Source organism: Delphinus delphis, chromosome 8 (assembly GCF_949987515.2).
Source record: "Delphinus delphis chromosome 8, mDelDel1.2, whole genome shotgun sequence".
Lineage (NCBI taxonomy): Eukaryota > Metazoa > Chordata > Mammalia > Artiodactyla > Delphinidae > Delphinus > Delphinus delphis.
In genome coordinates this window covers 55859854-55875095 of record NC_082690.1, presented here as the reverse complement: position 1 = coordinate 55875095, position 15242 = coordinate 55859854, and positions in this window count along the sequence as shown.

The window sequence follows — 15242 nt, the reverse complement described above, 5'->3', positions numbered from 1 at the left end:
ATGGCCACTGTACATAAACAGGTATATAGTAGAACTATGATATCAAATTTTATGTGATTAGGAAGCAATGTCTTAAATGGCTCCTGGGGCAGGTGGGGGCGAGTGGAGACAATGAAAAAACAGTTGAGAAACACTGCCTTAGTGGTACAGCAAAGAAAATAAGTCAGATCTCCTAAGCATCCCAGGCCTGTGTTACTTCCATTAACGTGTGTGTGTGTGTGTGTGTGTGTGCATGCACGTGCGTGTTCTAGATCTCAGGGGTTTTAATGCAAAGGTGATCATATTTTCTAGGACAGTAACAATTTCACGTGATTTTATTTTTCCTAATATTGATTAAACATACAACTACAGGGGCTTCCCTGGTGGCGCAGGCTCAGTGGCCGTGGCTCACGGGCCCAGCCGCTCTGCGGCATGTGGGATCTTCCCGGACCAGGGAGCCAACCCGTGTCCCCTGCATTGGCAGGAGGATTCTTAACCACTGCGCCAGCAGGGAAGTCCAAAGACCCTAAATTTTTAATAGCAATGAGGAGAAAGGGATACCGATTTAAGCTTTGTTTTCCATTTCTTTTGCCTGGAAGTACTTTACCCTAGATTTCTGCCTGGCTTGCTTCTGCATACCATTAATATCTTTAGTCAAATGTACGGCAAAACCTTCCCTGACTACTCTGTCTGAAATAGTACCCCCTCTGTCATTACCTTCTTTCTTTTCCTTATACCCTTCATAGCACACGAAGAAAGTAAAATTAAAATATGATATCAATATATATCCATATAAAAGAGATAATGGAAAATATTACAAAGTGTTTACAGCAATTAGCATAAACAGGTTGAAATTATGAGTGAAAAAAATATACATGGTACTTCCCAATTTGTCTACAATGTTAACATAATTTTGTTTTCAAAATAAAGGTATCATTAAAGAAAATATTATGTTAACAGAAATTTCAAAACAGGTGTAATAAGAGAATGAAGGGGGAGTTCAGTTAATTTCTCCCACCTCTACAGTGCCCAGGCTGAGATCTCATCAGGCAGAACTTTGAGATACATAGATATGGAGGCCACGTCCTGCTCAAGGCTGGTTGGCCTCTGGCCTTACCTCATGGCGCACAGCTCCAATCTGGCCTTCATCCATGTGGGTTCCCAAGTATTCCATGTCAAAGAACCTCCAGCCAAGTATTCCATTACGACTCATAGCCCATCTCCCACAAGGTAACTGTAGGAGTAAAGATAACGGGTGAGAAGGAATAGAGTACCCTGGGCCATAGCAGTGGTTTTCAAAGGACAAGAATACACACAGAGTGACTCTGCATTTCCCTCAGCTCTGGAAGAATCTAGGGCTCTTTTTTCTAAGCAAAAGCAAAATCTGGGGGACAGGATTACTAACTTGACACCTCTTAAGTATTCACCAGGAGAAAACAAAGTAGACTCTTCTGTGAAGCCCCAAAGGGCAGAACTAAAATCGAGAGGTTGAAGATATAATAAAATTTTATTTCATCACAACACAAAGTAGTAATGCCTAAAATTAGGCATGACTCCCAAACCTCTAAAAGCATGAAAGCAGAGAGCACCCAAACATTTGACAAAGTTGGGATTTGGAGTCCATGCTACCAATATTAGGGAAAATCACTAGACCTCCTTGAGTTCTATTAGATTTGAGATCCATGAGACCCACACTGGGTCTTGTTCAAAACTCCATACCCAGGGAGTCCAGCACAATGGATGTCAGTATTTGCTGAATACATCAAATAAAAGATAATTGTAAATACTAAGTGAAATAAGCATCATAAAAGCCACCGAAAAGCTGTAGAGTTTTATACACACGTCATCATGCTGACAATGATCTCCATTTTGAATGTCTCTGATTCTAGGAATGGCATGAATTCAGTAAGGGCTGCAGAACCAAAGCCTCTTCTGGAAGCCAAGGGCTGCCGATTAAGTACTGTCGGAGAGATTATGGGGCTGACACGAGTTAGAACTGATAGCTTCACTCAGAGATTGGATCACTCAGCCCTACTATGTGATAAATAAAAAGGTCACTTGGCCTGTCTGGTCAGTTTCCTCAGCAGTAGAATAAGACAAATAACAACAAAGATAGTCCAGAGCTCTACAGACTCTTGTGCTCGCTTTAGACAGAGAAGCTAGACTGGACTGACTTAAGCTGTGTGGTATGTCACCTTATCTTCATCCAGATACTGGGACTATTGCTGGGCAGACAGGGAGACTACTGGAAAAAACACATGGTCTCAACCAAAGGGTAAGCTTTGAGCCCTATTCTCTTGACTATGGTTCAATCCAGTCCTCTTTCCATAATGTTCTTCATTCTTTATACTTGAAAGTCATGTAGTGTTTTAATGTCCATGAAGAATAAATATGACAGATTGCTTTTCTCTTCAACAATCACTTCTGAGAGAGAAGACTATGGGAACGTGGACCAAAAGAGAATCAGGACTGGGTAAAAAGCCTTCCACTTGCCAGGAGCCTATTTCCTCACTGACAAAGAATACACATTTATGGCCTGTCACCCAGCACATGGAGAAGACAGCTTCAGCTTGGACTGACTGGGGGAAAGTATGAGGGTCCAAAAGACTATCTCTAGACACTGACAAAGCTGATTCTCTTTCCTGGGTCCGACATGTCCCTGTCAAAACTAATACAATGCAAGACCAGATTCAGGTTGTCTCAAACACTTTGTGACTACACACTGTGCCAAGGTAACTTCTAAAATCACATCTCAGGGAATTCCCTGGTTGTCCAGTGGTAGGGACTCTGCACTCTCACTGCTGAGAGCCCGGATTTGATCCCTGGTCGAGGAACTAACATCCCACAAGCCGAGCAGCATTGCAAAAAAAAAGAGAACAAGAAAGCAGATAGCCTTTTCATTGTATGATTAAAATCACATCTCAAGGTAAAACCTCAGAGCATCACATATTTTGAGAAGAAGTAATATGAATGGAGCTCTCTTCTGGGAACTCACAAAAGCCATAGACTCTCAAATGCAGTACCTTCACTGAGTGCTCAAATTAAGAGCACCCACTTTGTCCTCCCGCAGGAGCCCCCCGGTATTCTTTTCTATGCCAGACTAGGAGCTATCTGATGGCAGGGACTGAGCCTTATACTTCTGATTCCACAGTAAAAGCCTCTGGAGACACCAGAAAAGGCACGATCAATAAACAATTTATAAATCTTCTAATCCCTTCCTAGAACACAAATTCCTTCAACAACATTGTCATGTATTTACTGTTTAGATAACTCCAATGATGATGGGAAACTCCCTGTTTTATGAGACAGGCCATAACTCTATTGGACAGCATTCATTTTTGCTTATCCTGAGACAAAATCTGGTACCTTATAACTTTTAGTACTTTGTCCACACACTATTCTCTGTATGAGTTCATAAAAGAGATGAGAAGATGGAAAATAACTTTCAGAGGCTTTTTCAGAGCCAGTCATGACCCACATTGTGGAGAGACAATCATCCCCCAAAAGGATAAGGCTCTGTTTTCTACAGTTATCAACAGCATGTGTTGGAAAGATCAAAGTCCTCTTAAAACAAAACAGAAACTTACCAATGTTTTAGATGCAGAACAAGAATCTGGCGGAATCTAGCAGAAATGAAATCTAGCAGGCAATGCAATATAAACAGTAAAGGAATTAGAGTCCAAGACTTGGGCCAATATCACCTGCACCTGTGACATCTCTGAGCTGGGCAAGAAGCTCACTTTCTTTTTTACATTTGAAAAATGGAAAGGGAATGGATGTTGATGTAGGAATATTCAAATCCAAAACCCTCTTTTGCTACTTACTCTGGCTTCCTGATCTTGGACAAGTTATTAACTTCTATGAACTTCAGTTTCTTCATCTGTAAAATATAGATAATAAACCCTGCCTCACAATGAGATACTACTGTTCAGGAAAGTGTTTAGTACAAAGTAAAGCATGACACAAATGTTAGCTACAGCCCTTATTATTATGCTGAAGAACAGAAGTCTGATGGACTGGAACAATGGAGTGGAATATTCAAAATGGGGTTTAATGAAGATAATTTAAAAGTTCTATGTTACCAGCTTAAGGCAATCTCATGTTTAAGAAAAGGGTCAGAGATTTAAATTGGCTACAACTGTACCAGGGGTCAACAATGAAAAAGACCACCTAAAAAAAAAAAAACCACAGAACAATGAATGAAATCATTAGGTTGTGTTGAGTTTCTAACAAAAGCTGAGTCCCAGCCACTCCATAATGGTCAAATCTCAAAGGAAACTACTGAGTGTCACATTTTAAGAGAATGCAGACAAACTAGAAGTTATTCAGCAGGGTAAGCAGGATAAGGAAAGATTTGAGATGCAGAATGATTTAAAGACCTATATGTTTGACTCAGGCAGATGGGCTGAAGGCGTTCCCTAGGGCAGAACAAACAGTACCAGGACCAGCTGTGAGAAGGCACACGGTGGTAGGGTTCAGCCTAACCCCAGAATACTGTGCAGCAATCAGAGGTGTCCAGCAACATGCAGGGTCAGAGGCAGAGAGCCAAGCATCATAGACTAATCTTAAATGGAGGCAGTTCTGAGCACTGGTGTTGCCTTCTCCTCTAACAGCTCCACCATCCATCTGTCCCAAAGGCCCTATTTCTCTGGCAGGACTCCACTCCATAAGTAGTTCACAATATTTGGGCTCTTGCTTTCCCTTATGACCAGGATCTCATTAATAATCAGGTCTCTCTTCAGCTGCTGCTGAAGGTTCATCTGCTTAATGGCCACCCGAAATCAGAATACATTCAATGTACAGAGTGACTCGGTATGTACTAAGCACCTACTAAGTACCAGACCATAAACACTTAGGAGACAGAGATGAATAAGACATGGTCTTAGCCCTTGAGGAACTCACAGTTTATTATCGGAAACCAGTGGTACTCAATGTGAGGTCCCCAGACCAGCAACATCAACATCATCTGGGAATGAGCTAGAAATGAACATTTTCAGGCCCCACCCAGACCTGAACCAGAAACTCTGTGATTTAATAAGCTCTCCAGGAAATTCTCATGTGCACCAAAGCTTGAGGATTAAACTTTGTACTAAATAAAATACTTATATTAGAAAAATACTTTTAAAAATCACAATATAAAAGAGGCTAACTACAGCAAGAGTCCAAAAGAAATCCAAACTGGAAAAGAAGTTAAACTGTCACTATTTATAGATGACAGGATACTACAAATAGAAAATCCTAAAGATGCTACCAGAAAACTACTAGAGCTCATCAATGAATTTGGTAAAGTTTCAGGATACAAAATTAATACACAGAAATCTTGCATTTCTATAAACTAGCAATGAAAGATCAGAAAGAGAAATTAAAGAAACAGTCCCATTTACCATCACATCAAAAAACGAAAATACCTAGGTATAAACCTACATAAGGGACAGAAGACCTGTACTCCAAAAACTATAAGATGCTGATGAAAGAAACTGAAGACAACACAAACAGATGGAAAGACATACTGTGTTCTTGGATTGGAAGAATCAATATTGTCAAAATGACTATACTACCCAAGGCAATCTACAGATTCAGTAATCCCTATCAAATTACCAATGGCATTTTTCACAGAACTAGAACAAAAAATCTTAACATTTGTATGGAGACACAAAAGACCCCAAATAGCCAAATCAAACTTGAGAAAGAAAAATGGAGCTAGAGGAATCAGTCTTCCTGACTTCAGACTATACTACAAAGCTATAGTAATCAAAACAGTATGGTACTGGCACAAAAACAGAAATATAGATCAATGGAACAGGATAGAAAGCCCAGAAATAAACCCACATACCTATGGTCAATTAATCTACAACAAAGGAGGCAAGACTATACAATGGAGGAAAAACTGTCTCTTCAATAATTGGAGCTGGGGAAAACTGGACAGCTACAGGTAAAAGAACGAAATTAGAACATTCTCTAACACCATACACAAAAATAAACTCAAAATAGATTAAAGACCTAAATGTGAGACCGGACACTATAAAACTCATAGGCAGAACACCCTGTGACATAAATCACAGCAGTATCTTTTTTGATTCGTCTCCCAGAGTAATGGGAAAAAAAACAAACAGATGGGACCTCATTAAACTCAAAAGCTTTTGCCCAGCAAAGGGAACCATAAACAAAACAAAAGGACAACCCGCAGAATGGGAGAAAATATTTGCTAATGATGCAACCGACAAGGGATTAGTCTCCAAAATTTACAAACAGCTCATGTGGCTTAATATCATAAAAACAAACAACCCAACCAAAAAATGGGCAGGGGCTTCCCTGGTGGCGCAGTGGTTGAGGGTCCGCCTGCCAATGCAGGGGGCACGGGTTTGTGCCCCGGTCTGGGAGGATCCCATGTGCCGCGGAGCAGCTGGGCCCGTGGGCCGTGGCCGCTGAGCCTGCGTGTCCGGAGCCTGTGCTCCGCGACGGGAGAGGCCGCAGCAGTGAGAGGCCCGCGTACAACAACAACAACAAAAAAAAAATGGGCAGAAGACCTAAATAGACATTTCTCCAAAGAAGACATACAGATGGCCAAAAAACACATGAAAAGATGTTCAACATCATTAATTATTAGAGAAATGCAAATCAAAACTACAGTGAGCTATCACCTCACACCAGTCAGAATAGCTATCATCATAAAGCCACAAACAATAAATGCTGGAGACGGTTTGGAGAGAAGGCACCCTCCTACACTCTGGGTGGGAATGTAAACTGGTAAAGCCACTGTGGAGAACAGTATGGAGATTCCTTAAAAAAACTCAAAATAGAGCTACCATATGATCCAGCAAGCCCACTCCTGAGCATATATCCAGAGAAAAACATGGTCTGAAAGGATACATGTACCCCAATGTTCATTGCAGCACTATTCACAATAGCCAGGACATGGAGGCAACCTAAATGTCCATCAACAGAGGAATGGATAAAGAAGATGTGGTACATATATACAATGGAATACTACTCAGCCATAAAAAAGAACAAAACAATGCCATTTGCAGCAACATGAATGGGCCTAGAGATTGTCACACTGAGTGAAGCAAGTCAGAGAAAGACAAACATCATATGATATTGCTTATACGTAGAATCTAAAAAAAAATGACACAAATGAAATTATTTACAAAACAGCAACAGGCTCACAGACTTAGAGAATGACTTATGGGTACAAGTGGGAAAGGTGGAGGGGAGGCATAGTTAGGGAGTTTGGGCTTGACATGTACACACTGCTATGTTAAAAATGGATAACCAACAAGGACCTACTATATAGCACATGGAACTCTGCTCAATATTATGTAACAATCTAAATGGGAAAAGAATTTTAAAAAGAATAAATCCATGTACATGTGTAACTGAACGAAAAAAGCTACCTGACTTGCAAGAGAATTTGTTACCCAGCCCTTATAGTCCTGCACTATAATCACTTTAATTTTGACGAAGAATACCAGAAAAGAATTTGCCAAGACTTATCAAATGACTCTTAATTGTAGATTATTTTTTTCACTTAGAAGCACCTCACACTCAGAAAAGGGAGGGAAAATTGGAAATATTCTTCATTTCAATACTTTCTTCCGAATACAGTATTTTCAATAAAATTTATTTTTATTGAAAAAAAAAGTTCCACATACTGAAGTTTATGATGATTAGTTAGGGTGTGTCTCTCAAGAAGCTTGTGAGCTCATTTGAAAGCTCAGAATCCCTGCTGCCAAGTACAGGGCCTGGAACACAGTGGGTGCTCAGCAAACACTTGTGGAAATGAAGAGGGGAAGAGAGAATTCAGTGGGTTGATAAGTACTTTGTTGTTAAACAACAAAAAGCATCAGCAATAGGCTACTCCATCCCATAGGACTAGACTATAAATTACTTGGTAAATGTTTATTCCCTAAAGATATTTAATCTTTTTCTTGCTTAACAGACAATAACATGAAAAACTAACAGAACTAAATTAAGTCTTTCCAGAATCAGCAAAACGTGTAGAGATGAATAATGCAAATTTTTATGGGAAAATCCTAGACTCTATTATTTCTTTAAGTCAAGTAAAGACAATCTTCTTCCAAGAGCCAGTTCATCAGTAAGAATAGAAATGATTTTTTAAAACATTTTGATCACCTCCATTCCCTGCCCCAAGTGAGAAAAAATTGCTTTGGAGTGGAGTCTCTTATCAGGTTAGGCTTCTGGTCTGGCTGCAGCTTGCTATAACAGCTGATGATTAGCTTTTTCTAATGTCTGAAGAGGAACACAGTGATCTAAAGACACATTACATTAAGACTGTAAGCCCTTACAACACATACTAAGATCTGGGTTCTCTGCAGTTCCTCAGGCCATCCTGGAGGATGGGACAGTGCTAGTGAACCTCACAGAGGTCACTGCTGCAGCAGCAAGGGAGAAAAGAGGCAGCCTGTGGATAACAGGGGTGGCAAGACACCAGGATTCCTTTTCAATAGCTACTAACTGTGGGCTAGGCTAATGCCCTTCACCTAATCAGATCCCTCCTATTCAGGCCAGCAGATAGCACTCCTATAACAGAAAAAAAACTGGACTTGAACTCTGGGGGCCTAAGCTCTGGGGCTGGGTCTGTCACTTACTAACCTTGACTAGTCACAAGCTCTCTGAACCTTGGTCCCTTTATCAATACTGAGGATAATAATCCCACCCTGAATCCCCTCCTCACAGGACTGTTCTGAGAACTAAATGAGACAGTGGTCAATGTGTTACTCATACATAAGAAATGTAAATAATACAGTAAGACAACAATGAAAATGCTAATCATTGTCATAACTGCATTTGATGAGTAATTGGCACAGAGCAGCAAGAGTGACAACGTTATCAGCAGGAATGACAGCAAAAACAAACCACCCTCCCACCACTACTGTTTATTGAATGCCTGCTCTGTGCCAGCGCTGTGTTAGGTGCTCTACTGACATTCTCTCTGTAAAACCTAACAAGCCTGTCGAGCAAAAATCATTATCTGCGTTTTCAGGGAGGAAAATGAAGACTAAGACTTGCAGAAAGTTGCCCAAGGTCATAATCAATGCTTTCAGGTTCATATGACTTCAAAGCCTCTTCCAGTCCATTCTTTCTATTACACACATTCCCTCTAAAAAATGGGCTTGAAAATTAATTGCTGGATCTGTAACTGGAGGATTTCCAGCACTAATATGCTAATCTTCTTACATATGACAGACAATAGCTCTCCTCTTCTCAGCTGGATAACTCCCAATAGGCACTTGCTCACAAACACAGAGCATCTCGCCAGCTCCACTAAAGATTTACACTCCCTGGGGGAGGAAATGAGGCCTTCCTGGCTACACTGCATCAGCCACCCTAATGCACTCGCTTTCACTCATAGTTCTGTAACCACAAGGCAGGCACATAGTGAAGTCAAGTTTGTTTCCTGTGGCCAGCTGCTCACACATGGAGCCTCCAGGCCTTCCAGGAACCGGCCAGCACCAGCCTGCCTCCCATCAAGGGCTGTGAGGTCCTAGAGGCCAGAAACACGACCAGGGGCTGTGGTGCCTAACCTTAGCTCTGCTGCGGCCTTGCAGCCCAGAAAGCACAAGTTAAAATTTTAGAATCAAAGGATTCTAACCCAGCCCTCGCTAACTGCTATTAGCACAACCTGGCCAAAGTTACTAAACACCCGAGTCTCAAATTCCTCATCAGTAAAAAGGAAATAATATTACCTCCCAGGTAGGGTTCTTTTTAGTATTGGTATAATCTCATTTTTAGGGTTCTTTTTAGAATTGGTATCATCTCCTCTTCTTTATTTCTGCCTCCAATTAGCCATATTTAAAATTGGCAGAGTGATACCATGCTAACTTCTCACCATTATTTTACACAGGTGTCTTGTCAGCACTACAACAGTTTTATACGTACATGATGGAAAATATGGTTTCTTACATTTATATACTACATGATTATAATGTCTGAATCTTTAACAGTTCTTAGCACAAGGTGTAGCATAAAGCAAATGTTCAGTAAATGCTTTATGGAACAAATAAACACAAGTAAAAATTAATATATACGTAATTCTTAGTTTATGATGCATTTTCACACGCATTACTTTACTCAACTTTTTCAACACTTTCATGAGGTATATGTTATCATGCACATTTTACAAATAAATAGAATTCAGGCTCAGGAGGTCAAATGACTTGCCCAAGGTTATGTAAGTAGGCAAAGGTAAGCATCTAGGTTATTGGATTCTCACATCAAAGAACAATTAATAAATCTTTAAACATAATAATCTTTTTTTTTTTAAGTTGACTTACCCTCGATGGAGCCTCAATATTTGGCTCAGACACTTGTAAAAGCCTGACAAAAGCACAGTGAGGTACGTGCTGTCCCTATTAACCATGACTTCTCCAGTACACCATGGGGTTTCAACCACCAAACATATACAAGCAGGTCCTAGTAGCCTCCCTCAGAAGAGCCCAACTCTGTTCTCACTGGAACAGGAGGTGCCTCTCTTAAGCTCTGAGCCCCATTAGTCTTTTGAGCTAAGATCTTCCCCAGGCAACTCCCATATACAACCCACCTTCCAACATTCCTGCTCTGCAACCAAAGAGCACAATGCAAAGAAGCTTCAAGCCTTCTAGATTCCCTTCATGGCTTCTTCTGCTGAAGATAAGATCTTGGGCCATCAGGCCTTAGCAATAAGATCAGAGCCTTCCCAGCTTATGAAATGTGAGAGACAAAGAGGGGCCTCCAAATGAGGACTTCAATGTCTACTGGAATCCTGGGCACAGAGTAATGGAGGGACCACTAGATTGGGAGGCAAGAGACACATGTTTAAATCTCTTCTATATCAGATTTCTCTCCCAAGCACCAGACTTGTAAAAATAATTGTCCAGGAGTGATGTCAGCATCAAGATGGAGAGAAAGATGTTCCCTTTGTCTCTCTCCTCAATCTCTAACCAGTAAAATATCCATAACTCAACAAAGGTTCCTCTGCCCAACGCATCACAATGGTGGAGAATTCTACACATCTGTATATCTAAAGGTGAAGACATGGGAACACATAGAGGAGGTGGAACCAGGGGAACCATGGAGGCAGTGAAGAATCCCAGCTCCCTGGCCTCAACAGCTGAGTCCACATTCCCAGAGAACCCAGTAGCAGCAGGGGAGGTGGCACACATGACTTTGGCTTCCCAGCTACAGTGGCACCCATGGTCACAGGTAACTAGGAAGCAGTGAACCCTACCCATCCAGCCACAGAGGCACCCACAACTCCACTCCACCCCTACACACAGTAGTGGAGCCCGAGAACCTGACAACAGGAACATGGCAGAGGTGTCTACCTGACCCAGCTCCCTGCCCACTCCCACCCCCACCTGCAAGAGTGAAGCCTGAAACTCAGCAGGTCCCAGACACAACAGAAGAGCCCATCACCTTGGTGCCCCAGGCAGCATCACCAGGAACATGGCAGCAGCATGGCACCAGTGACTGTGGAAGCACAAGAAATTATAGTGAGTGCAAGGGGCCAAACTTCCAACAGATATAAAGTGGAGGATGTAAAGTGTGGACTCTTAAATATAATCAGAGACAGGTCAGGTAAGTGAAACCAAAGACATGTGCTATAGTGCCACCTACTGGAAAACAAAAGAAAGACCTCTAATTTCTTATCTGTTGAATTGTTAGAAACAAGTAGAAAGATGTTCACTACTTCAAATGCACTGGTAGAGGAACAACTAATCAAGCACCATGCAGAACCACAGTAACACTGTAACACACACACACACACACACAAAATGACAATTCTTCAGAAACCAAGCTTAAAGTCAGAGAATACTGCAATCTAACTGATAGAGAATTCAAAATGGCTGGCATGAAGAAACTCAACAAGCTACAGGAAAACTCAGAAAGGCATTTTAATGAGCTCAGGAATAAAATTAATAAACAGAGGAATAATTTATCAAAGAGATTGAATATCTGAAAAGAACAAAACAAATTCTAGAGCTGAAGACTCAGTAAATGAGACAAAGAATGTATTAGAATGCATTGGAATGAGAGCAGAACATATGGAAGGAAAATTAGCAAGCTCAAACATAGAAATCTAGAAATTATAGAAGTAGAAGAGGAAAGAGAAATAAGATTTGAAAAAATAAGGAAATTCTACTAGACCTATCCCACTCTTCTAGGAAGGGCTGCATTAGGGTAATGGGTACAGCAGAAGGAGAAGAGAGGGAAAAGGAAGCAGAGAGATTACTGAAAGAAATAATAGCTGAGAAATTCCCAATGCTGGGGGACAACTATATGGTCCATGAGCTAAGAGAATACCTAATTACATCAACACAAAAAGACCTTGCCCAAGACATATTATACAAAAGCTATCAAAAGTCATTGACAACTATACTACCTAAGGCAATCTACTAATTCAATGCAATCCCTATCAAATTACCAGTGGCATTTTTCACAGAACTAGAACAAATTTTTTTTTAATTTCTATGGAAACACAAATACCATGAATAGCTAAAGCAATTCTGAGAAAGAAAAATGGAACTGGAGGAATCAGTCTTCCTGACTTCAGACTATACTACAAAGTTACAGTAATCAAAACAGTATGGTACTGGAGCAAAAACAGAAATATAGATCAATGGAACAGGATAGAAAACCCAGAGAGAAACCCATGCACCTATGGTCAATTAATCTATGACAAAGGAGGCAAGGATTTACAATGGACAAAAGACAGTCTCTTCAATAAGTGGTGCTGGGATAACTAGACAGCTACATGTAAAAGAATGAAATTAGAACATTCTCTAATACCATACACAAAAATAAACTCAAAATGGATTAAAGACCTAAATGTAAGGCCAGACAGTATTAAACTCTTAGAGGAAAACATAGGCAGAACACTATTTGACATTAATCACAGCAAGATCTTTTTTGACCCACCTCCTAGAGTAATGAAAATAAAAACAAAAATAAACAAATGGGACCTACTTAAACTTAAAAGCTTTTGCACAGCAAAGGAAACCATTAGCACGATGAAAAGACAACCCTCAGAATGGGAGAAATTATTTGCAAATGAAGCAACTTACAAAGGATTAATCCGCAAAATATATAAACAGCTCATGCAGTTCTATGTTAAGAAAACAAACAACCCAATCAAAAAATGGGCGGAAGACCTAGACATTTCTCCAAAGAAGACATAAAGATAGCCAACGAACACATGAAAAGATGCTCAGCATCACTTATTGTTAGAGAAATGCAGATCAAAAGTACAATGAGGTACCTCCTCACACAGGTCAGGATGGCCATCATCAAATAATCTAGAAACAATAAATGCTGGAGAGGGCACAGAAAGAAAGGGAACCCTCATGCACTGTTGGTGGGAATATTAATTGGTACAGCCACTATGAAGAACAGTATGGAGGTTCCTTAAAAAACTAAAAATAGAACTACCATATGACCCAGCAATCCCACTACTGGGCATCTACCCAGAGAAAACCATAATTCAAAAAGACACATGTACCTCAATGTTCATTGCAGCACTATTTACAATAGCCAGGACATGGAAACAACCTAAATGTCCATCAACAGAGGAATGAATAAAGAAGATGTGGTACATATATACAATAGAATATTACTCAGTCATAAAAAGGAATGAAAGTGGGTCATTTGTTCAGGTGTGGATGGACCTGGAGTGTGTCATACAGAGTGAAGTAAGTCAGAAAGAGAAAAACAAATATCATGTATTTACTCATATATATGTGGAATCTAGAAAAATGGTATAGAGGATCTTATTTTCAAAGCAGAAATAGAGACATAGATGTAGAGAACCAATGTATGGATATCGAGAGGAAGGGGGGGTGGGAGGTATTGGGAGATTGGGATTGACATATATACATTATTGATACTATGTATAAAATAGATAACTAATGAGAACATACTGTATAGCATAGGGAACTCTACTTAATGCACTGTGGTGACCTAAATGGAAAGGAAATCCAAAAAAGAGGGAATATATGTTTATGTATAGTGGATTCATTTTCCTGTACAGTAGAAACACAACATTGTAAAGTAAATATACCCTAATAAAAATTAATTTAAAAAATAAAGTAAAATTTTTCAATTTTGTTTAAAACCAGTTATGTTCTCATTATATTTTAAATAATATAGAAATATAAGGAGTTAAAGGTGAGTATTCTTCAGGGATGTGGTGAAGATGGCAGATTGAACATAGGCATGGTCTTTTAAAGCCATTAAACCTAGAAGTTTGGGGTGAACAGGAAAGGAGACAAGATCAGCAAAGGAGGCGATGACATATTGGTGAGCAGTAAATAACTCAAGGAGGAACCCAGTGCTGACAGTGGGCGAAACTGAAGACCAATTTATATATCTATGCTTCAGAATCCTCAAAAGCTTCAGGAATTGGTAGCACAATATGCTTCTGAAACTAGAGGAGTGGAGCAGGGATGGGGGGTACTAAAGCCAGATTCAATGAAAGTTACTTAAATGCAGTTAGATCCCCAAACTCTTTCCCTACTCTGTAACACTGAGTGATTGCTTACACCTTCCTCAGCAGAAAATTGGAGGTTTATTCTCTGGAGATGGAAAAACACAGGATTTCTGGATTAGGCAATGTAAAGTACAGTGAAATATAAGAGTATCATAGGAAAAACAGGGTAATAAAGTAAATATATGCATACTAATGCTGAGATCCCTAACCCTCTTATCTTACTGTGCTCCTGAAATATTACTCAAACTTTTATTCTCAAAGCAGCAGATTAGAAGATTCTTCACTGGATCTGACCAGCCTAAATTCTAAACACAAAAATAAAGAAAACTGGAACTTCCCTGGTGGTCCAGTGGTTAAAAATCCGCCTTCCAATGCAGGGGCCTCGTGTTTGATCCCTGGTCAGGGAGCTAAGATTCCCACATGCCACAGGGCAACTAAGTCCTCATGCTGCAGCTATTGAGCTCATGTGCTCTAGGGCCTGCTCACCACAACTAGAGAGCCCATGCACTGCAACTACTGAGCCTGCATGCTCTGGAGCCCACACACCACAACTAGAGAGCCCACACACCACAACTACTGAGCCCACGTGCTTTGAAGCTAGTATGCCACAACTAGAGAGCCTGCGAGCTGCAACTACTGAGCCCGCATGCTCTGGAACCCACACACCACACCTAGAGAGAACGCAACGTGCCTCAACTAGAGAAGCCCATGCCTCAATGAAAGATCCCACATGTCACAATGAAGATCCCACATGTCATAACAAAGATCCCCCGTGCCG